We start from the raw sequence: 24,703 nt of genomic DNA on the forward strand, positions 1-24,703 counted from the left end.
TACTATATGAAAGGGTAAAGAGCAAAAGAGAGATGACAAGCTTTGGACACCGGAGAACAAGAGATGATCGATAGATAGAATGCCGGCTTGAGCAACGCAATTTCATAATGAGTGGGTGTCATAGCCTGGAATTGACCGATTTGGGCATGAGGTCTCGTTATAAACATGGCACATTACTATGGCCTACGCTCATCCTGGACGTCAACTTTATATCTACTATAGAGAGCTGGGTCAACTTGTCAATTGGTCTAATAAGGCAATTTAGGCTATTAATATTCAATAGAATATTTTAATTTCTAAGTTCCGATTCTTTTTACTCACTCTTCTAATGATGATTTGATGTTAATGCTGCCGAGACGCTTAAACGATACATTTAAGATATGCATAAAAAAAAATAATTACTGCACGCAGGTCACGCCGTGATCTATAGCCGTTTTCAATCAAAAATTCAAAGAACTTAGAATTCCAGGCTTTATTGCCCAATCCAAGTACGTACATTGTTGCCGACAACGGTATAACACATCGTATAACTATAGTACAACAAGAGGGTCCCACACTAATTTAGTTATATCGATTAAGTCAGGTTAACGGAAAAGCACCGAAATATGGTAGTAAATAGTCCCAGCACCAAAATATAATGCAAAACAAGGTTTAACGATTACGATACGCTTTATCCCGATATTTGATCATCCCTACGGAAGGGGATTGTTTGGGGAAGAGAGACATCGGGTGGAACGCAAACGTAGACACTACATCCCACCTAGATCAGGTAGCCCTGTCTGTTCGTTATTACGCATGCGGCCTTCTCACCCATCCAGTATGGGTAGAAATAGTACCTACTATTTTATTTGCTCGTTATGGACTTAGACGTGATTCCAAGTAGATGCCCGCCGACGCCAAGGTCAGTGCCTTTCGCACGTTTTTCCCCTTTCCCCCATTATTTATTCGTTTTTTTCCTTTGCCCTTCCTCCTTTGACCCCCCGTTTCTAACCAAACCCAGATCCAGTTTTGAAGCTGTGCATGAATTTCCATGGCCCTATTTACGGAACGGCCGGCTTTTTCATTGAATCATCTTACAGTACTTGTAGAGCTCACCTGTCGTCTTTTTTTAGTCTTCCCATCGTAGCCGTCGCTATCTGTTCTCACATCTGCTCTGCCTTATGGAGATTCACTCCTAACATCCGTGGATTAAGGCGAGGTAGCTTGTCGCTTTTACCAACGGGAAAAGAATTGGATAGTTTTCTGGGGGGTCTTGGCCTACCTTTTGTGTTGGATTAGTACGTCCATCACTGCTGTCACTTCGAAGTGCGGTGGTAAGACGCCAATCTTAGTCGAGTGAGTACTGATACCCAGTACCGAAATCAGTTATCCGTATCGACGTTGGAAATTAGCGAACCTGCCAACATGGCCTTGTCTTCTCCCAGCAACGTGGACAATTTTGCGTTACGCTAAATTCCTTATTTTATTCAGCTACAAAATAGAGGAAAGACGAACTCGTATAACGACGTATGTTGCTTGTGCATGTGGCATCATTGCAGCTGGTTCTTCTGAAAAATTGTACTTCTGCGGTTTTGTTGACCAGCGAGATGGACAAATGGCAAAAAGAGAGGGATAGTGGGAGATGTCTGCTTTGACAAAAGCTAAACGGGGCGAGCGGCTGACCACGACGATGGATACACGAGTTCATTGTACCTTTTTGTACTCTGTGCGTGATCTCTATACGGAAGCCGCACAAGTCTCCAAACTGCGAACCGTCTTCATTGCCCATGGTGGCATAGCAGTGGATGGACCGGTGTAATGGCGTAACGGCGCTTCATTGCAACCAGAATGTCTTTATTTCCTCGAAGCCCGCTTTTGGCTGCGCTTTTTGAGCCCCTTTCCTTTTCCATTTTTTTCGTTCCTTTCATCTTCCCGTGAGTCCATTTTGCTCTGTAGCCTTAGTTCTCTTGCCCATTCCATATCCCCAAGTCCTATAATGTTTCCTTGCTTCAATGCACACCGCATGGTCTCGACACTGCCTCACATTTTTGCAGCACTTGTGTCATCGTGTTCTTCTCATGTAGTAGGCACGGTCGGTCTAGCAGCCCAGCGATCTAGCAGCTTCACATAGGGTAACGATATTCGCCCTCTGTCTTTTGTATCCCATTGGATCGTTGGCATACGGTACGTCTCATGCTCATCTCATCCCTGCTACTGCTACGCCTTGTTTACGCCTGTGTCCCCGCGAGGCCTTCAACTCTGAAGTTCCCGACGGTGTAGTGGCCATTACAAGTAGCCCGTCGTCTCACATCTTCCATCCCACTACCGTTGTCCCATCCGCGGCAAACGGAGACCAATAGAAAACACTTACCTGGCTTGGCATGCCTGGCGGGGCCTTTCCTGGCTTGCTCGAGCAGTCCGCGTAAAAGAACGAACTAAAGAGAAGGAGGCTGCAAACTGTGCGAGCTTCGTTGGCAACGAAAGGAGAAGAAACCATAGAAGCGGGAAGAAAGGGGATGCACATGGCGTTCGGGGGCGGTCTTAAGGACGTTCATTCACAGAAAGACGCCATTCTGAAATGAAATTTTCGCTATCCCCCGTCCGTAGGCTTTCCTCGACGCGTTGCGAGGTATAGTGCACTCCCTCTCCAGACCTTTTGTGGGGAATAGGATTGCTGTATTGCGGTAGCGATAAACCTGTGCAAGGCCTCAGTTCTTGTTCGGGTGTTAGTGAATCATCTTATGGGTTCGCAGACTGGATGGTCTAAGGAAGGTGCTAGCGGACAACCTGACCCCGACAACTTCCGGTTCTTCTGACTACTCGTCCTGCATGTACCATATAGGTATGTGTATGTAGAGATCCGGTGGGCTCTGCGTCTCTTGTACCGGCCATTATATGCATTGCAAATGCAGTTTAGGATCTCACAAAATGCAATGTAGCAGAGTAATGCTAAAATTGTTCGACAATCCAGGAGCTTGTCGGAGACTTAAAGCAATGGTGAGAGCTTCATACGTAGGATACGTTTAAGCGACCGGCAGGCTGATTGAGCAAGCTAATAGAACAGCGTTTGAGGCACCCAACCTATCGGATAGTCCTACGGCTTTAGTTGTCGTCGTTGGCAATTCGGCTCATCTCGTTGCTACTGCAGTCTGTTTCTTTGGGTCGATATATTTATGTACACATATCTGTATATACTTATATATGTGGATGATATTTGTTGCACCTCAACGCTGTACGTATCGTTGCCTTGCAAACATCAGAGCAGCGGGTGTCGGGCGGCCCTGACGAAATTTTGAACTGCTGTTGAGGGAAGGCGTCTCCACTGTCCAACATTAGGGGCAGGGCGTACACATCTGTGTGAACGAGTGCCTCTGGGGTGATTGCGTAGCAATCGCTTAACAAGCTCCCATTATACCTAGGTACTATTACAACAACTTGCAAGAGCTGCTCTCAAGCTGGTCGGGTAAGTGGGAAACTTAGGGGTGTTGCCAGGAGCCTGGTGTTAAGTTTGTTTGTTTGTGAAGAACCTCCGAACAGGTTAGTAGCGTAGCTTCTCTACGGATGTTAGTCTTCACCAGCTTCTCTGAGCAACCGTACGTTTGGCTCAATTGTGATCAAATAGCCAAATTCACGAGATGCACACCTGAGCAGTGTTTCAGCAAACCGAGTAGAGATTCATGGCCGAAACAGAAGCAGATTTTGAGAAAGTGCAACCTTCTAGGACTGAATACCACCCAGTAGAACTTGAACGTGAAGAGAAGATATTCTGTTCGTAGCCATTGTTTCGTACAAAAGCGATAGCCATGGCAAACAACGCGTCCATGTCGTCTCATATTATGCGTCAATTAACGAAGAGTAACTATTATGACTTATGTTTTTCTATCTGTTGTGCGCATTTTTATGAAAACAAGAGGAGAAAAACGACGAGTATGATGCTGTACGAATTCAAATGTTTTAATTGCGTTTCAAGAAAATTCCATCTGTTAAAAAGGTACTAATTGTAACTGGCACCTTAGATATCGTCTGAAGATAAAACCTCTTGGGGTTTCTGCGACAGAACAATAGTGGGCGTCATATGATGACTTTTTTCCTGCCTAATTAATCTCTCCCATTATGGCTAAAACCATCGTTTTAGCCATAACGGGAAAGTTTGCGTTTGACGTGTACTGGAGGGTCGTAGCTTGTCTATAGGTGCTTCTCTATGGGAGCCCTCTCACTGATGTAGTTATTGCCGTCGCTAATATTGCATGGTAGCCTCTGACCGCCTGTCAAAAAGCGAAATCCAAGGAAGTAATCCTTCCGTCTTTTTCCTTTCGCTGTCTTTTGATTCTTTCACCTGCGTACAATGGCACAGCTGTCTACGAACGCCTCAAAACGGAGCGCTTTGAGATGTTGCAGAGCAGACTATGAACTCGATGTTTTCGGCTCGAGTCGAAAGCATCGGTCGGTAGTAAGAGTGCGGGCATCAGGGATCGTATCTCAGCGGACTACTTACTCTCGAATCTCGTGTCTTGCCGAGTTTATTAGAAGCAAACGGCCGTATCTAGCTCCTCACGCCGCTCTGCGCTGTGCACTGCCAGAGACTTACGATACTTAGCAGGTAATGCTAGTAGTTGTTGTAGCTCGAACGATGTCGCTCCTGCTGTTCAAGAACCGTGCAGATCTTTGACATACCTATGGAGACAGATTCCAAGCTGAGGAGCTAAAGCTCGTAAGGTAAAATGCTTAGCTGCCTTGAGGTACGTTGCTTCAGGGGAGACGAGGCAAGGATAGAGGGGAAATAGCCGACATACTGAGCATGGCTCGAAGAGGGGCCAGGAAGCTCGAGGAGGAGGATGTGCGGGGTAAGGAAATCGGGGCCAGCAGGCAAGTCTTAGGAGGTAAGCCCGTTGCGAGTGAGTCTCTTTTTTAGAGGCAACTCTTAGTCGCCCTCAGCGGCTTCTCGACGATCCTCAGTAGCTACAGCATTGATCGGGAAACGCTGAAAGAGAAAGGCCGGAAGAAAGATGCGGGGCATGACAGGCAATGTATTAGTGGGTGATACCGAAATCTTAGGTGTGCAGCTTGGAGCTGCCGAGAATATCTTTTGATACAGTCAATTTCATCGCTGCAGCAAAGGACCGTAGAGACAGCGAGCTTTCATTTCGATAGAGATTCTCGTCATTCCTGAGCGGACGCGTGTGCAGTACCGATTTTGCGTTTGTGTGTGCGTGTTATTGTAGCTCTTGGAAGTCTATTGAATTGCACCGAACAAAACGTCTCATTTGTAAATTGAATTGTAACAGAGAGGAGAGGTCTATCGTAATGAAGTCGATAAGCAACGTATTTATTGCATATCTTCAATTCGTAAAAGTGACATTTGAAATAGTTTACGACATATTTAGTGCTCAGCTTTCGAGGACAAAGGATGAAGAAAATATCGATTCTTCATTTGGCCATATTAGCCCCATTGAGGATTTGCCTGTGGTGTAGTCTATTTGAGTCTCGATTTAGGCAACCTCCACATGTGTACGTCGCTAGAATTTCTATAGTCTACTCTAATACTAACTGTCAAATTTGATTTGTCAATACATGTGACAGCACACGTACACCGGAAAAGGCATATATATAGATATACGTTCTTTCCGAGTTCATCACGTCGTTACCTGCATGTTTTAAGCTATGCACTCCGAATCTTTAAAAACGTCAAATAATCGTCTGATTGTGAAATGGTTCTTGGTTAAACGCCCCGTATTGGGCTGAGGGATCACAGGTAGACTATAGTACATACAATGATTGTTTGAATACCGATGATTTCTTTTTTTCAATAGTGGGTCATTGTCGGGTTCCGGGAGCCGTCAGGCACCACCCGTTTGAAGAACAGCAGTGCGCTAATTAAGTAAGAAAAGGACGTTTGCTTGCCGCTGTCTGTTTGCAACCCATCCAGTGAAGCTGCAACCGTCTTGGTAAGGCTCTAAGGGATTAGTCGTTCGTAGCTGTTGGTCCTTAGCGCGTGGCGTTAGAGGCCCAACAGCCCGTTGCTGCTGTTCGCAGACTTGCAGCACTAGAAATTGTCAGTTCCTTTCCTTCAAACGGACGCGTTTCGTTTAGGAATCAAAGACTGTGCTTGCAATTGAGTGGAGCGCGACGGTGGCGCGGGCTGGTTCACCCGGTGCTTGCTACTTTTGCAATAATGATTCCTCGGGGAAGGCAATCCTCTTCTTGGAGCTTGTTTCGACCGATCTTCTACCCTGGTTTTCGTTCATATGCCCGCTTGATAGCCTCCTGTTTCTTTGCCCCTCCACCATGTCTTGGCAGCCCCTTCCAATCCCCCGAAGGACAGTCTGGGTGTCGCTGTTGCTACTGCTAGGACGGGACCCGCATACTTCTCAGTTGACCCAGTTGGGGAGCAATCCGAACCTCGACCTCCTACGTGAACCCGACAGCCAACGGCAATGCAGCAAATACTGGTTACTTTCTCCGTTGCTTCTTACTTTGCTCCCCGCTGCTGCTTCAGCTTCCATCTACCTCCGCCTTATTTTCGAAGGTCCTCTGGCACTTTGCGTGGAGCATCGCTTCGTACACGACAGGACAACAAGAAGATGTGAGAGAAGAGGGCACACCTGTTCCCTGCCCCCTTACCCTCGGCTCCCGTAGCCCCGTAGCCCTCCTGAGTGATCCTAGGTGCTACTGCCATCGCTTCAACGTTTGTTGTCTGCCCTGTCCCTCTCCTGCTGTCTTTCACTACGGAACGAAGAAATGAGTCTCGCAAGCGACTGCTGGTGCAAACTATAGCAGCATGGAGTAGCGAAACCCACAGCGGTAACGGTGTTACTGTTTAATATTACTCATATCCTCTGCGAGCATTTTTTGAAATTTTTGTCAGTTTTTAAAATTTGCTGCTGTTAGACCCGCTTCTTCCAGTTGACCGGCCCATGAGTTGATTACTTAGCGAATGAACGCAGCATTATGAGCCGTTAATTATACTCGCGCGTATTTTCGCGAAAATAGACTGAGGTACGTTCCATACATTTGGTGAATGCTTTTGTGATTTATTTGCCGGAGAAGTTCGGTGGTTTTAGGGTCAAATGTTGACTACTACACGAATGTTCCCATAGCAGTACGATTATTGTTAATCCAGCGTTGTTTATATATATTGGACGGCGCGTTTCAGATGGCATGGCTTCCCTCTATGCCGCAGAGTTTCTTCTATATCGGCTTTGCTACAAACAGCGGCCCAATGGCTGTTGGGTCAGAAACAGAGAAACTAGCTCCTAGTCACATAGCGAAACCGTGCTTTCTTTCCAAATAAAAGGAAAGGCGTAGCCGTGATTAGCAGCAGCCGTATCGTCAAAATCTTTGTCTGTTTACTGTCTTCGCCCAGTTTCATCTCGCGGCTGTTTAGTTGATGTTAGTCCTTTGTCATTCCTTAACAGCATTGTCAAGTATCGCAATAATGCTGATGCAGAACTCGCTCACCAGTTAACGCGCTTATTCGTAGCCTTCATTGTGACTTGTCGTGTCGTCTGTTTGTGCTAGTCGCCTTTGTTTCCCTTCCGCGATCTTCGAGGAGTTCGTACGTTCAATATCGCTCCATATTTGTTTGAGGTGATCTCGACAATGACGTCCTAACCCTGTTCGGACGCTCATGAGCCAGTAGCGTCTATAAATTGATGACTGTTGTTGCTAATAATTAACTGCAACGCCGGCGCTCTATTTAAATAAGAGAAGTCAGCGTTTGTGGGAGGTGGAAGCTGCTCAACGTTCTCAACTAGCTCGGCTTTTGTCGGTTAAGGTTCAATCTAATAATCCAGCACTCTCCGTTTCGAAGACTGAAACATCTACGAGACATTCAAATTTGAGTACCTAGCTCCTGTTACAAATGTACTAAAAGAAAATGAGTGACCGGCTATTATACAACTCCTAGAAAAGGTTTGCCTTTTAACGCATCCCCTTTATGCGGTGCAGATACGGCAAGACAATGCACACGTACATGTGCAAATAAAGTTGTACTATTACATACCTGTCGAAGACTAGGAAGGAGTTACAAGAACTAACTGTAATGGGAAAGGAGAGCATAGGTGGCCGTCGTGTCGTACATTCTCCTGTTGTTTGCTTTTCATCGTCTCCTACGAATTGCAGCGTATTTATTGAAAAGCTGGGACGAATTTTGCTAGATTGTAACATGGCGGCTAGCCGCTTCGAACGAACAGATAGGTTTTTCGAAAATACTGCTGCTACTACAGCTGCCTTTATGAGGGTCTGTGTCACTCGCCCTCTGGGACACCGGCAGCAGACATCCGCACAGCGCATCCGGAGCGTTACGAGACTGAAAAACGGCACGAAAAGGTGCACGAGTGCTAACAGACGTGGCGTTCTGTTAGCGAAGGCGTTGTGGAAGAAAAAGGGATCGATTCCAGACAATCACCATTGTCATTACATTCGTTGCCACACCCGTTCGTTCGTTCCATAGCGCGTTCCATACTTCGCACTGCGTGACTACAGCGATTTCGGCAATGTCCCCTACACTCTTCCGGGAGCCTTAGGTATCGCCAAAGTCATCGTCATCGTTAGCAGCAATAGTAGTAGGTACGCAAAATGTAGTGACATTATGTACCTCTTGGTAAAGTCTTCGGATGTCTATACACATATATTTCCGAGCGCCTGCGCGTGTGTTGAGTTTATCAATGTTAGATTTATCCCAGTTCGTCGCAAAGATTCATGGCCTCCGCACGGCGCTGGTTGATCTACCTACATGTGTATAGCTTTCGGGCGGCGGATAACGGACGAAAATATATGTGCGTCAAGACAATGGCGTTAATGGTGGCGGAGGTGTGGAAGCGGTTGTAGTCATAACAGCTGCTGTAATCGCCAGTCTGTTAACAAAATCAGGAGCTTTTTTGGTTTTCCGGAGAGAAACGGAAACACCGAGTTGTCTGAAAGAGGAAGTCATCTCCTGAGACTGCGCGACGCAAGAAGATATCAGACAAATAGACGGCGAACGGGAAAGAGACGGGAAATGGCAAACGTTTCCTTGCAAACTGATGGTCAGTGTGTTTGGAAAAGTGTCAGGAACGTTCTGATCCGGGCTAATGATGTCGAAACAATTTATAACATAGTTATAACATTGCTACTAAGGTAAGTAAAGAAGGCACGCATTTGTGGCATAGCCATTCATTATACCCAAAATTTATCCAACGAGTCGACACGGAGGAAATCAAAAGGTCGATTAACTCGAAATGACATCTTGTCTTAGATCAAATTTACTTACTAGCCATGTGCGTTTAAACGCAAAACCGTACGCAACGATAAAGCGGCTTTCCACAAACGTATGCATGTAAAGCCCCTGTCGCGCGTCACTTGCTGCTAATACGAGTTCTTTTTCGTCCTATTCTCTTCACGTCACGTCAAATCCCGAAGGAGACGTTCCGACACGTCGACGTTTCAAACGTCGTTTCGGTTCGCGTGCAGCCCCATAGAACACTCAAAAGCTCAACGATACTTCGGGTCAGCAAATGTGTCTACGCTTGCCGAACAGGTCAGAGATGTAACACAGAACGCAGAGTTCATTGCTGAGCGCGTTCACAAGTCGTTGTTAACACGCACTTTTCTTCCGTTTCCATACATCCTTCGTGGTCTCGCGCTGTAGTATGCGCTCTGTGTATACTCTTGCATGGCCATCGTATCGGTGATATCTACGACTGGCTCTATGTCGCAAGACGAGCGGCTTAACGTTACGGGACGCGGACACGAAATAGACCGTGCAGTAGTAGATGTAGTATTTAATTGGCGTTTACCACTGTCGCTACGAAACGAATCGGATAGTCAATCATAATAAAGACAAACCGGGCAGCAAATGACAACCGCGGTAACATCTGATGAGAAGAGTCGTTGACAAACGCATTACAGCAGCGTGCTGCAGACTAAGGGCAGAATGCGGTCTCTCTCTCTCTCTCTCTTTCTCTAATCCAGTGCAAGACCGCTACATTCCCGTAACAGCTTCAGTCGGTCTATGCACAACTGGTTCTCAAGAAGGACTTTGTTTATGAGATGTCATCTCGATGTCTAAGTCTAGGAGATAGATCCATTCGTGACCCCTGCGTCGGAGCCTATCTGATCGGCGTCCTCTTGGTGCTGTCAAGAAAAATTTGGACAAACGTTCACACCAATTCGGGCTTTCAATATCTACTCGGGTTCTCTGTCGCCGATCTATTGACATTTTAGATAGAGGTTATAATAGTGAAGTTTATTAATCGCCCGAAGACTTTTGCTTGCTATACGGTATACAATATGGATTACTACGCTGCGGACATCACTCAAGGCGCTATAGAATTTCGCTGCTAGCGATATCGAGTCAGTGGCGTGCTCGGCGATGTCACAGACAGTCAGCGTCAAGGACAGCTGTGACGGGAACAGCGTTAACAATGGGGCCGATACTTCTCTGCTGAAGTAAATGAGACCATCTTGATTTCGTGCGATATTGATAAAATTAAATTCTGGCGCTTAGCGACCCCAGCACAAGGGGCTAAGAATAAACCGGTTCATTGTAGAGGTTTTCGCGATCTTTGATACTTTGTTTGGTAGTATAAAAATTTTATTGTAATAGATTGCGTTCGTCCTACGGCTTAGTGAAAACACGGGTCCTTTCTTTAATAGGCAAAATGAGCCGTACCTTAACGCACGTTATTGACCGTCGTACTTCAGTCTCTACTTTGCTTTCGATCCTAGACGCACTTCTTCGCCAAATTTTTATTAGATCATATTATATAATACATGTGGCAGGGCAGTAGCCTTTCCACCCAGATAAAGATCATAGCGATCATGGTGAGTACCTGTAGTAGCAGCCTACTAGGCGCCTTGTGCGCGGGACTTCGGCTACGGTAAGGACATGTTCCGTAATCTATAGCTCGTTGTCGTCGTCGTTGTCATTGCATTTGTTGCTGGTAATAATAGTATCATAATAATACCTGTTGCTATTATTTTTTTTGTTGAATTTTTTTCTTTCCTATTCAATTACAGCACCCCCCTTCTGGTACATACGCTTTTCCCCAGTTAGTTAAGCCAGGTCGTGTCTGCCTGTATCTAAATAGCCCTAATAAAGCAGTTATTTCACGTTCAGGAATTCGTCGACCTATCTTCTTCTTTTACTTCCTTTGCCTTTTTCTTTTTTCCCATTGTCCCATTCATCCATCAATTAATCAACAATGGGAAGCTCATAGGTAGCAGCAGCAGTAGCCCCAACAGCAGTTACAGCGTAGTAATAGCCATTCCGCATCCCGCATCTCCGGTTATCATCAACCGCAGTTGTTGCTTGTCGACCATCGGCTAGAGCCCGCGGGCCTATAAATCGCACGCGCATGGCCTGTGAATACGTACTGTCTCATCCAATGGGCAATCCGCTAGTGGTGAGTTTTACAGAGACCGAATTGCCCCACCTTTCTACGCGTACTGCTGCTGGTGTCACAAATCTATCCATGTTAATGTCTGGCTACCTCGTACTCCCTGACAACGTGAAGGTCTAAATATCGAAACGCCGGCAAGCAAAGACGTTTGCCTTTGTAGCCATTGCTCCTATCGGCACCGCTGCTGCTTCTGATAGTATTGGTATGGTGCAGCCGCTGTTGTTCCTGAATCCGCCATCGCTCGACGTCTGCTGTTGCTAGTGTGGTGTAAGGGGGCGAGCTGAAGAAGGCAGTCGGGCAAAATTCAGACTGGGCCGCTTTGCTTTGGCGGGTAATTCCTCTGATCTCGCGACGGCGGCAACAGCTGCAGAGGCAATGACTGTGGTTCATTCATTGGCTCGCTTAGCCAGGCTACTCTAGCCGTCACTGTTGTCCTTACACGGCTCAGCTGTTATAGCGTTGACGGTGGCTTTCGAAACGGTTCGGCGATTCGACGCTATCTACGAAATTTGCCGGGGGAATGGTGGCACAAGAGTGTGTATCGTGCATACGTCTGAAACGTACTGCTAATAAACTCATCAAGTTAATGCTGAAAAGAACGCAATTACAGAATGGGCTCGCATGGTACCGGATAATGGAAACATACATTGAGGTTGCTAACTATAATTAACACTGTTTGATGAAAAACATACCGTATTTAACACTATTAAGTATAGCAGAAAAGAGTAGACTTCATGACACTGAAACACCGATTAGAATAGCGAACCGTAGTTCTGATATAAGGTTTGACTGGCACATTCCCTTTTGTGTCTGTCAAGGTCAACATTAAAAACTTGAAGCTTTAACTTGAGTGATGCTAGGTTGTCTGTTTGCCTTTTCACAGCCGATGGAGTAAAAGCCGTTACTTTTTCTTCGTTCCCGCCTACGCTCCGCAGCGGTCAGCTGAAATACTACGATGTCATTCTGCTACGATGCATATTACAGGATGAATAGATGGTGCTCTCGCCAGCGCTGGGCGAATTTTCTTGTAGTAAAACGGTTCACTCCATGAACAGTGACGGCGCTGAATGAAATGAAGTTGTTTGCGGCAGTCGTTAAAGATGGAGAAGTACTCGCAAAAATAGGTGATACAATGAGATCTACCTACTAGAACTATACCAGCGACATCTACTGGTGACCTCTGAAAACAATTAATATTACCGTTTGGAGGTATTCGTGCAGGCTTCTATAACTTTCGACCTAAACAGAAGACAGTTTCGTTTCCATTTCCTAAACACGAAATAGCGTGTAAAGGGTAACGCATTAAGCTAACACATCATAACGGCAGTGTCTGCGCCTTCTTTTCTCGTCCTTAGTCGAGCACTTCTGGCATTTATTGGCAAAATACCATATCATCTTTATCAACGCACTCACTCTGTCACGATGGTGATCAAACCCTAATAGAGACATTTAAGCCAAAGCGGGAAACGAGGGGCATTTTACATAAGAATCGTATATACGTCTTTAATAGTGCACACACATCATCTTCATATCACGCCAGTCACTTACTTCCTCCTATTTGGAATGGACGATTACGCAACGACGTTTTCTTGTTTTCCTAACCTTTCGCCAGGGGTTTGCGTTCGCATCTTCGGCCCTTCCGTGACGTCGCACCCCTACAGTTGTAGCTGTATATATTTATCTTCTGCAATGTTTTTACTATATAGTATGAATGCACACACGCAGCGATCGAAGGCTCTAGACTAACCTGCTTATACCGTTCGTAATCGGAGTAGGTTTGCTGTTAGTCTTCCAAAAGCAGCAGAACATAACACAACAGTTTCTGACCTGCCAGTCTGCGCAGGTCAGACTCATTAGGGATAAGCTCTCTTAGAACTATTTCACCGCCCCATGCTACTTACATTGCAGCTGATGGTTTGCCAGTTTGGCCTACTCCACTGGCCATCATAGGCCGTGACCACCCATCGCGAGACCATCCGTTAATCCCTTTAGCCAGAGCTCTCACCAGTTGGTCTGCGTGCATCATCTGTAGCTAAGCACTGTTTCGGCGTCTCTCTACTTTGTCCCATGTTACATACGTTGCCGAATTGCGTCGCATTGCGTATCTATATACAGAGATATATACATGCATACGTAATTGTGCTTACGTAGAGTGGTAGCGGTTTTAATGACCGCGGTAGAAGACATACGGTATACATAGAATAGCAGACTCACGTAAGATGCTGGGGAAGCCGAAAATGATGAGCTCAAACGAGTTAAATGAATACCTTGACGCCTGCGCAAGAGATGTTGATACCGTAGACTCCTTCAGCAAGATTCATGCGCGAGTACTGGTTTCACTGGCTTGGCCGCAGCAATTAGGTAAGCACCCAACTAGCCACGCGATAGAAGGGCATCTCTGGACATCGTGGCTCTTGCCGTTCCAGGGCAAAAATAAGGCACTACGGTAGCTGCAGCAGCAGCAGCCGCCGCGGTTCTACAGCTAAACGGACCGTCCGTAGTAGGAGGTAACGGTAGCATCGTACGTTCTTTTCTGACGTTTAAAGCACTTAGAGCCGCGCCCACTAACACATTTAGGTCAGATGATTGCGCGCAACGATCACCTCCGTCTGCCACTAATGACTGTCTGTACGCCGAGTGTTTGCATGGATCCCAACGTGGGGATCGGAGAACCGAGCAAAGGTCTTTGGGGTAACTGATACTGGGGGCATAATAACATGCGCTCGTAAGTACGATAGGGTATCCCGTGGGGAGCGGTCGTCTGTCCTGCGTACTAACAAAGTGACCCAACCGCCAGGGGCTACTGCATTGGTAAAAAGCAGACAGCAGCCGGTAGTCGGTTCACATTGAACAAGCGCAACTCAATTGTTGTCATACATTGATCGCCGCAGTCGTCCAGTGGTCGACAATGTCACCCTTGGCCGAAGGGGTTCCGGGTCGAACCCTGGGCGGGAGATGGCACAAACGCTTTAACAATTACCTCTCGTAGAAGACTAACTGTTAATCGTTACTGCTAGTTAATCATGTGACATTGCAAGATCCGGTAGTCGGATCGTCACGATTCAGGTGAAGATGCAAAGGATAACAAGTTAATTAATTCAGAAGAAGTACGGCAAAGATGAATTATCACTTTCGGCGCTATCAAAAGGATGCTCACTTTTAAAATAAATTAGTAAATTTTTATATGAACTTTACGATGTTTAATTTTTGCAGTCGCCCTTGGTTGTCAAAAAAAACGGTAGAGCATAAGACATCTTTCAATCATCGTTGAAACTAATTCCTAATCAGAAATGATGTACAGTTGATCTATATTGCTGATATATATAGATTCCCATCTACCAAATACAGTTGTTATTTGATTCATTTCTTTTACCGTCTGTATAGCGATAGCTTTGCATGCTTGATACGTTTTTGTAGACGTTGCAACCAATAGAAGGGCGGTAATAAAAACAGCGCGACGCGCGTCTCTCGTTCGACTGTGCTTGGTCCATCCCAAACAAACAAGTCTGCTTTTCAAGGTTTTTGCTAGGAGGAAGCGTTTTCGAAATTGAAAGACAAGTATCATAAATGAAAAAAAAAATAGCTATAAGGGAAAAAGGATTATAATCTGGCTTATTTTGACTAGCGGATGAAGCTTACGTTAGCAATACCAGAAACACCAATATCAACATCATTCAAATACACTACCCACTTTATAAGTTCGACACTTAAAAAAAGATTTTCTTCCAATTTTACGATTGTGGCAAACTGCATCAGCGTTGCAGCATTTTACACAAAGAACGATTAAAGCTCGCTGAAAATGTTTTAGGATCACCGGGAGAATAGAATTATTTACCTATTTTAAAGTATATCGTTTGCTTGCTCACTTACATCCTGCGGCCTAGGAGTATCCTTTTCGCTGACTGGCACTACGAACCAATGGCAACTGGTCGACATCCTCTACCAATGATAGTCTCCTGGTTGTATCGTTCTGTGTCGCTGACTGTTGAACGGTTACGAAATCCCCATTCTGCCGAGGTCACTACAGCCGCAGCTGTCGTCCTTTTGGCAATGCGCCAATCAACTCTAGCTATAGAGCTACGGCTAAGCCCGACTCGTAGACGCCTTTCAACGTGCCCTCGGCTGATTTCTGTGAAGGTCGCTGAAAAAAGAAGCCCCGCCGGAGTGAATTACAATGAAAGGGGTTAAAGGAGGGTTAGGTTTTGGCGCCACGGTGGTCGCTGTTAGGGACAACTAGTCCTTTAGCCGGCAGTTTCTTGGCATGCGACTCCTCGTGGCCGACCGAGTAATTGCACAAACTTTCTGCAACAATAGTTCACCATGGCGGTGACTACGCCATGCGTCGGCGCGGTCACCGCCATTACCGCTGCTTGTAAGCCACAAAGTCTCACAACATGGATGCATATATGTATGTATCGAAACTGCTATCGTTCTGACTGTCTGTGAGGACTATTTAAGAAGAAGTGAAACAGCAACCAACTAATATCGGTCGACCGTTGCAAGATTGTTTAGTGGATGGGTGTGTTTACAATTACTCAGCTATTCTATGTTTGCAAGTAGCTTGCGTGACCCGCTGCTTCCTCAGTGGCTGTTGCAACCATCTACTAAAAAAAAAAATAGAAGGATACATGTGTTAGCGAAGGACAGAAACAGTGCTTCATCCGCTACTTGGAAGATCTCCAGCTATTGAAGGTGCAAAGAACAATCATGTAATCACTTTTGTGAAGCTTATTGATGCCACCCCTGCTGCTGTTGCGACCATGATCCACCTAATTAGAGTGATCACCGATACTCCTTACAGTAGGTTCGGTACGCCCTCGGAATTGGTTAGAACTGAGCCGTAGTGCGTCAGGGGAAGTCGCAATGACGACGCAATACGTAGTTGAGTTTTACGCGCATGAGCATGAGCTCATCCGAATAACCAGTTTGCACAATGGCGAAACCTATACAGTTGTTTATCGTTAGTACTCCGGCTAAAACGATACCGGCTGAATGTTGTCTGGGTTAGCAAATTGTCTGTGTACACGCGTGTGTGTGTGCACGAGCGTGATGGCGCTATCTTCTGTAGCATGCTTATCGAGGGCATCCCTTCCCGCTTTCTGAGTTACTGATCAGCTTGATTTATTCCCAGGCACAAAAAGGTTTATATAATGTCTACATAATGAGAAATCACTAGGGGCCCACGAGAATGGAGGTATGGTAGGAGCATCGCCTGTACGGCGTAAGACTGCAGCCTCACGCGGTGCGCGCCGGGCTAAGCTTTAATATATACTAGACCGTGATACGACTGCTATATTTTGCCACCTACAGCAATCTCTGCTGCAACGCCAATAGATTCTTAGGCAGTGTAGCTCCTATATAGTTCCATAAATTTGAAGGCTACAACGGCTGAGTAAGCGTAGTTGGACTAAAGCGTGTTTGTGTGTACGAGTATGTGTCTATGTAGATGAGGCGGAATAGCGTAACGGGAGCTTAAGACGTGGAAGGACCAGGCGACAGGGAACATCGGCAAAATGTCGTTTGCTACAATGTGTATATTCAAGTTGAGCGAGAACGTGCCTTGTATTTAGATATCACCACTTTATTTCAGTATCACAAACAGCCATGTAGCGCTCAGACAGGCGTCGTCTGTCCAAGCAAAACGAGGAAAAACTTTGATCTTCTTCCTTTTGTGCTGGTCCTTGCCAGAGATTCAAGCGTATGGAAGTTGTACGTCAATAGCCACTATCATAGATACAGTTGCAAACAAGCACTTCTCATTGTTGATAGGCGTGCGCGGGCAGATAGATTGAGCTGTAAGAGCACGCTTTGGACTCTCAATGTCGGCGGTGGCGTCGCTGTTGGCTGTGGGCAATGTCTGAGTTCTGCAAGTTGGGAGAACACCCCCATATAAGAGCATTAGTTTGTCTGGCAGAGGCAAATAGCCTTGGGAGAGCTACCAGCAAGAACCTACGGTTACTACCTTCCAAAGTGTTTACCAAAGTCTGTGAAATCCCCATGTGATTCCATTTTCCCAAATAGCCTGCGTCCCTATTTCGTTTAGCGGTAGCCTAGCGACTAATAGATCTCCCGCCATCCTGTTCAGTTACTTCCCAGTGTCCAATGACACGCTGCGTTTTTGTGACACGCCGCTGCTATCGTGCACCACACACAATGCATAGTACAGTTGCATAGTGGAACGGTGCTGGATGAAAGGGCAGGGTTGAATGGTAGAAGGAGGGATAACAGAGACTCTGCTCAGTGCAGGGGTAGGACAGCGAAGTACTTGTACATATATTTAGTCTAACTGTACTTACCGATGGAGCCAGCACACTTGAAGCGTGGCGCTTCGTGCAAGTTTTTCTCTCTGCCACCATTTATTGGTAGCTATGGTCGTGTGGATTGAATCTGCACACTGCCGGCTAGATTCGCCGCTGGGTTCCTGCAAGGCCTAGTAAGCGCTCATGCTCACTTCTTTCCTACTCGGTGTTCTCGTTCTCTTGCCTTACTTCGATTCCTTCGTTCGTTTACTATCTCTTTCTTTTTCCCTGCTAGGCGAGCACAGCTTCGGTCCCATCGTAGTCGAAGATGAATCATGCTTTTTTCCACTCAGTCTAACTACACTGGTATAAATTCCACCACCGTGGCGATTGTTGCTGGCAACTGCCAACAACACTAGCGTCAGCAGCGGCATATATTCGGTTATCCCTACAATCCCATTTATTTCTTAGGTTGATCGGGAAGCTTATTTCTTGTTCGCGGTATTTTTGCAATGCGTATTCTCGTAAAAGCAATGTCTCCATTGGCTTATCTCAGTAACGCTGTGTACTTCTTTGCTGGGTCCCTTCACTGGCTTGGCCTGCTGAACCCAGTGCGAGCATGTCCGGTTCACTTAACGCAGCGAAGGAAAGCATTGGCCATCTAGATCCTCAGATGGCCTTGAAAGGACATTGGGGACGACATAAGGACACAACGCGAACACACTCGCGATGAAGGCCTCCAGTGTAACTCGGTTCGTAGTTAACTAACGCCCATGAATCTCAATGCGACAATTGTTGTCTTTATCATCGCCAGTTGTTGTAGGCATCGAGCAGATACAGCAGATGGATGGCACACCAATGTAATCGCGAAAACTATTAGCTGTTACTTGAGTCATCACATCTCTCTCTCTCTCTCTCTCTCTCTCTCCCCCTGTCTTTCTTCCTTTCTTTAACCTATTGTTCTATGAATGCACTTAACTAAATCACGGTAGTTTGTATTGTGGACCGCCAATTTAGGTACTACTATTTTGTGCTTAGAAGGACATTTAAGCGCATTTATTATTCTATTGATTGGCGGTACGCAGCCATATTACTGGCTGAAGCATCATTTCGTTAAGCTGTTTATATGTACACTTATGTGTTAGCCTCATAACATTTAACCGTTAACTCGTCTTCCATCCACTTCTACAGCCATAGGTACGCATTGCGTGCAACGACGAGGCCCCCGCTATTCGCTGTGTCTCTGATCACGTTCTTCTGCCTGTTGTTAGGCATCCTTATCGTCTACACTCTGCATTCAGTTACGTTTATATGTAGACATACAGAAGTGAGGGTGACCTCCACCCGGTGGAACTGACCAACAGGATTGCGGCAGTTGCCAACAGTACTACGACTGACCCAGTTGCTATTACGACTGAGCTAAGGTAATACAGCTTTCTGTCTACATACAATGTATGGGAAAGTACGGTGCATACCGTTTTCCTCGTAAAATTGGTTTTTCGGTGGCTGAAATGGCTTTCGTCCGCCAGTCTGCGCGGATCCGCCTCAACAGTTCAGTCATCGCACTCCCGGAAACCTCGACACCGACAAGCGATTATGAATGACAGGTTATCAGGATAGAAACGCCAACAATTCTCTGTTATGACACCACCACAACGATAACACGATTAAGAGAAGCGAGGTCACTTCTGCAATATGATTGATATTCTCCATGGTGTAGAGTATATGTGGCTTCTTTTTGAAAAGCCCGCTTTTGCTCGCTGTGGATGTCTGCTCTGTTACGTAATGGTCTGTAACGACACTATAATTGGTGTCTTGCCGCCACAGATAAGCAACAAAGCAGTGGGTTGGGGTGCTCGATATGATCGAGATACCCATCTGGGTGACTGCGGCCTGCGCAATAGGTCCAAAAGTACAAAGCACTTGTTGAATACGGTTTGCTATGCGTACATATATTAACGTCGTACATCTGTGCTTTTCTATATAGGGCCCAAGTTGCCAATGGTGTCGCCACTACGAACACTAGTTAGATCATCAGTGGATTCTCGATAGAATCGCGTCTTACGCTAGCCCCATCGTTACCCAGTTCAACGCTATCAACGTTATACCTGCGAAGCACCATACGACTGACGCACCGTTGACTCTATAGACATCATAGCCTACATACTTAAACCTATGCACTGCGGCGTACCTCTTTGTATTTTTTCGATGCACCCTTCTCAAAATACCTTAGCATCTTCGAACGGCTCTAACGCGTCTGTGGGGTGCTACCCTCCTGTTATTTTGTCCTTTTTGATTGTATTATACTAATAGACAGAAACGGCAAACCGTTCCGACATGGCGCACGATTCGGCATACAGCTTGCCATCGAGTCTCATAGTGGATTGGCGATAGCGGTCGGCTAACTGAGTGATGCCAGAGACTTATTCGGCAGTCAGCAGTCGTTACCGCTATCGCTGGTTGGCACACTTCATAGACTTGACTACGGAGGGGAGGATTTAAGTGCGAAGAACTGATGGACGAAGACGTGTTAGTCGGTGAGCGGCACCCAGTTACTATTGCTTTGGACCTCCGACACTTCGTCTCAAGGCGTCAGGAGGAAGCATGCCGAAGCCGACGATCCGAATTGATCTTTTGGCTCGGGTGAAGGCTGCAGCGGTCGTGAAGGGAACGGTTCGAATCTTTTGAGTCTCCGTTACGGAACATGAAAATCGGCGTTTGTACAACGATGCAGGACGATAGAAAACGAGAGGAACTAATAAAGTATTCAATGTGGACAAAATAGATAAAGTTATTTGACTTTATATAAACGGAAAAATGGTTCTTATTTAAATTCGTAAATTTAGAAATCAATGGTCTGCTAGGAAATGATACAGGACAAAGGTTTGAATGTGTAACTTTCTTCGTTACGTATAGATGTGCATTGCAGAGGTTCAGACGTTTTCACACCATTATCAAAAAGTAAATGATTTGCTAGCCGGAAGGTCGAACCCAGTTTGAAATCATCCGGTGATTCGCTAATGTCTAACGATGTCGACACAACCAATTAACTGCCGTTACCGAGAAGTTCGGGCCTCGAAGGCGTCGGGCAGCCGACCGTCGTCTTATTTCTTCGTTGCTAATTGCTATCGTGGCTATCATCAAACCACTTTTCTGTCACCCATAGCACTTCAGCCCAATTTACATTCTACTAGCACTACCGCTACTTGTATAGGTTGGCGGTCAAAATGACTAGTTGGAACTGAATAGTCTACCGTGAAAGTCTGTTTTTCGTTTTGCGCCGGATACTGTTTCTGCTGTAGCTGAAAGAAGGCCAGGCAACGCCCGACATCTTCTCTCTTCGGCTATTACTTTATATGCTGTGCTATTCTATCTCTCTCTCTCTCTCCCTCTGTTTTTCAGCCTGTTCGATGCGTCTACAAGGAGAAGCTCGCATGCATCACATATGTAGACGTATGTGACGCATCGTATACGATTAGCTGCCGAATCTATCGTTTGAGGGAAAACAGTAACGAGATGGAGAGCCTAGCAGCAGCGTCGTCGCTCTTACTGTAGACACAGGCACAAGTTCAGGCTTCAGCTGACAGTGACGGAGCCTGAATGAAACCGGTCTCCTTTTTCACTCTTTCTTCTTCGCACTCACTTCGTCAGGCCGTTTGACTTCGGAGTATGGACCCGCCCAAGATGTGAGCAATCAGCTCTGCTCTAGTCAAGACAGCCAAGCTAAGCGTACCCACATATCGCCCAGTTGAAACTAAGTGGAATGATGGTAGCGGCTGCTGTCGGGTTTGCTCCCGCCAACGCAAACGTTTATTACGTGCTGCTAGCTCATGCTGTAGCAGGCAGACGCGTAGCAGCTGCTTGTGGCGTGAAATATCTCTTAGCGCTGGGCTAGTCGTTGAAGTACGGCTGAAGAACGGGAACGCCACTGCTGTGTGTTGCGAACACTGAAGCAAAGCCTCCAAAAGAGGAAGTGGCCAGTTTACCGCGGAACCGAGTGTGAGGGCGAGCAAAGCCAGCTGAGAGAGGTAGAAGGGGGGTTTAGGGAAATATTATTGGATCCTTTGGACGCTATCGTCCCGAAAAAGAACGCAAGCTTTCAGCTCTGCCATTACTGGTTTACATATGACCGATACGACCTCTGCTACCCGCATTTTTCTCTGTCAGGGAAGAGCTGAGGAGGGAGCTGTTCGGCGTTCAGGGGCAAACTGGTGAATTGGGGGGCAACGATGGTGAAGGCAGTAGGGGGACTTCTAAGCCAGGACGAAGTCGTGGCTTGCTATTTACGTTGCATGAAGTTGAGCTAGTTGCCTGGTACGACCGAGTTGAACTTGGGGACAGCAGATTCTTGTCAAGCTTTTGCTCCGAGCTTTAACCTTGCGTCCTAAGTCGCCTGGTTTACAGTCTAGCTGCCTGATTACCAGTATATAGCTAAACACTAACAACACTGATTTTGTTTCGTAGCTCCTGCTTGTTCTCAATGATTCTTTATGATTGTTTCGTTTGCAGTACTGGGCTGTGTCAATTAGGCTTGAAAGAGGGTGCGTTAATCGCGGTAGCTACTATGGCCTTTGAAAGCTGCGACAAAAAGTGCTTGGCCGAACAGTGGCAGAAATAAAAACAGTCGAAGGACTATCTGTATTTGTTAGCCTTAGCTTCGTCCGGTGGTGTTTTAGAGTGTAACAGGGAAATGTGTAGAAGAGCGGAACAGGAGAAAAGTAATGGGTAGAAAACAATAGTGTGAGTTGCCTGCTTTAATCGCTCGCAGGCAGTTCCTTCGACCCTAGTGACAGAAACTTGCTGGTGCGAGAGTGAGGGGTGAACTTCACAGCCCCAAACCTTAAGTGGTACCGTATCGGCAGTAGAAGTAAAAACCTTTTCAGTTTGTTCCAGAGTCTGGAAATTTGCGAGCCGACACTGCATAATAAAGTAGAGCATCCACATGTGTAGTATTCTTAGCAATAGGCCGAAAAGCATGGCGTCTCTATCCTAAATGAAAAACTTGACAGAGGACGAAGAACTACTGGCTGTTTCGGTGTACCGCCAAGGCTCTGAGTGACCGAGTAAGTACATGTGCGTGAATTCTGAGGTGCTACAGCTTGGCTCTATCGCATTAAAGGGAGTTCGGGATGAAGTAACGGAAATATTGTTGTTTTTATGTTCTATTTCAGCCTGCTTATTATGAATGATGAAGATGTTGAACGTTATTTAGTTGGTTATAAAGTTTCTTGAGAGGTGACATTTTGTTTTCCTGAATCCAATCTAGGGTGTCAGCATCTAACTAAATATGGCTACTATTGAGTTGGTAATAATTATCACTGCAATTTCCCAGTGACAAGCTAAATCACATGGTGACATGCTGCTTTTTATAACGCCTAATTTGCAATACCGGAATTTCGCCTGGCCTTATTGGCCAAAGACTTCCTATACCAAAATAATTTCTGTGATTGGCCTCCTAAAATCCCTTAGATCGATCAAGAAAATGTCTCCTCTGACAAACTAATCTGCCTTTTGCAAGTTCAATGAGATAATGACCGGAGGGTGCCAGCTATCGGCACCCAGCCCATTACATGATAACACAGTTGCGGAAATTTTAGTCGTAAATAAGTGGGCCTCATTTTATTGTGCTTCCATTCATATCATTTACGTAGCTGTCTTCGGTTATATGCAGAATCTTCGACTTATATTTCAAGCTGCTACACCTTGAGAACATCGCACTTTAATTCTATGTATTTACATATTTATAGATGTATGCTAGCGCTATCTATTCTCATTCTACGGCTGCCATGATGTTGATCTTGAGCGAGCAGAATTCCCAGTCACCAAATGACGAACAAAAATGCAGCCCAGTTGCCGCCTGCCAATATTGATGCACTAGCGAATTGATGATATCTTCAAGATCCGACCTATCGGTAAGTCAGGCTAGGTTGGAAGTAGGAGTGGAAGAAGGGGGCAACTGGGGTGCAAATTGTAGCCCTACTGCTACGCAGGCTCGGAGATCTATTTTGGTGCTAGCCGCCCTATGCAACATTAACCTTGTATCTTCTGCTCTGTACCGCGTCCTGAGCCCGATTCAGGTCGGCAAACATGGTGACGGAATGGACCATCAAAATGGTCGTTCGGCTGGTTTCTTTTTGATGACACAGCTGTAGCATTGGTCGTTGCCGACAGCAATACGGCCGGACTCTCTCTTCTACTCTGAGACTTCAAGCAAAAGCCGGGAGATTAAAAAGGCGAAACACCGCCTGCTCGAACCGATCATGAACTAGACAATCCATAGGTTTTTTGCAAGGCCGTTCCCGCTCCTCAACGCTTTTCTGGTGACGCCGACGGTGACATCGCCGCTACTGTAGTTCGAAGATAGCCGAGAACAACTCTTGGCGGGCTTAATCGCCCGTCAGTAAGGCAGCGGAGAGGACAGTGATGCACCAAACGACGGTTACCTAGAAGTACGATTTCAAAGCTGGACTGCTTGCTCGTATTAAAGCCGAGATAGGAGTATCGCCACATCGACCATTGGTAGAAAGATATGATTAGCCCTGAGCGACCCTAGAACGATCTGATGAAAGAACAAAGCAATATTGGCCAAATCGGAACAAAGTGTGTCTAGATAGTTACAACATGTGTATGCGCAGCGAACAGTGCAAATATCAAATGTAGAAGTTGAATGATTGAAACAATTAACAGTAGTTAAAACTCGACCAGTTTTAAGAGGATTGAACAAGGTCGTCCTACATGCCAGGTCAAGCCTAGGCCGTTGTGCGGATGTGGCTTCCAACAAACTTTTCTGCCAACACACTTATAGGTAAAGTACCGCAGCAACGCAGTCTAACTTACCTCATTCAGCGCAGTTTGACGTTTGCCATATAAATAAACCGGCCACGCACATACCAACCAAATTTATGGCCTGCTCCGTAAATGTCAAACAGCCGGCCAAACAGACGGCCGATTTCGTGGACGCCGCTAAAAATTAATAGTGATTTTAATCCTGCTGGATTTTTTATGGCTTGGCCCTTTCATTGATAAATCTAGCGCACATTAAGTAAACAGGATTCAAACAACATCCCGAAACGAAACTTTTATCCAAATAAAATAAATCTTTCC

At 46.0% G+C, this 24,703-nt stretch overlaps 1 protein-coding gene and 1 long non-coding RNA gene across 2 annotated transcripts in view; one reads left to right on the top strand and one right to left on the bottom strand.

The window, feature by feature from the left end:
• Window positions 1–24,703, bottom strand: part of LOC111269608 (uncharacterized) — a 35,265-nt gene that overhangs the window by 7,473 nt on the left and 3,089 nt on the right. The window contains exon 2 of the long non-coding RNA XR_002685854.2: window positions 15,231–15,501. This is a non-coding gene — a long non-coding RNA (uncharacterized LOC111269608). The remainder of the gene's footprint in view (window positions 1–15,230; window positions 15,502–24,703) is intronic.
• dlp (glypican dally-like) overlaps window positions 1–24,703 on the top strand; it is a 109,126-nt gene that overhangs the window by 1,746 nt on the left and 82,677 nt on the right. The window lies entirely within an intron of this gene.

Source organism: Varroa jacobsoni, unplaced genomic scaffold (assembly GCF_002532875.2).
Source record: "Varroa jacobsoni isolate VJ856 unplaced genomic scaffold, vjacob_1.0 scaffold_1400, whole genome shotgun sequence".
Lineage (NCBI taxonomy): Eukaryota > Metazoa > Arthropoda > Arachnida > Mesostigmata > Varroidae > Varroa > Varroa jacobsoni.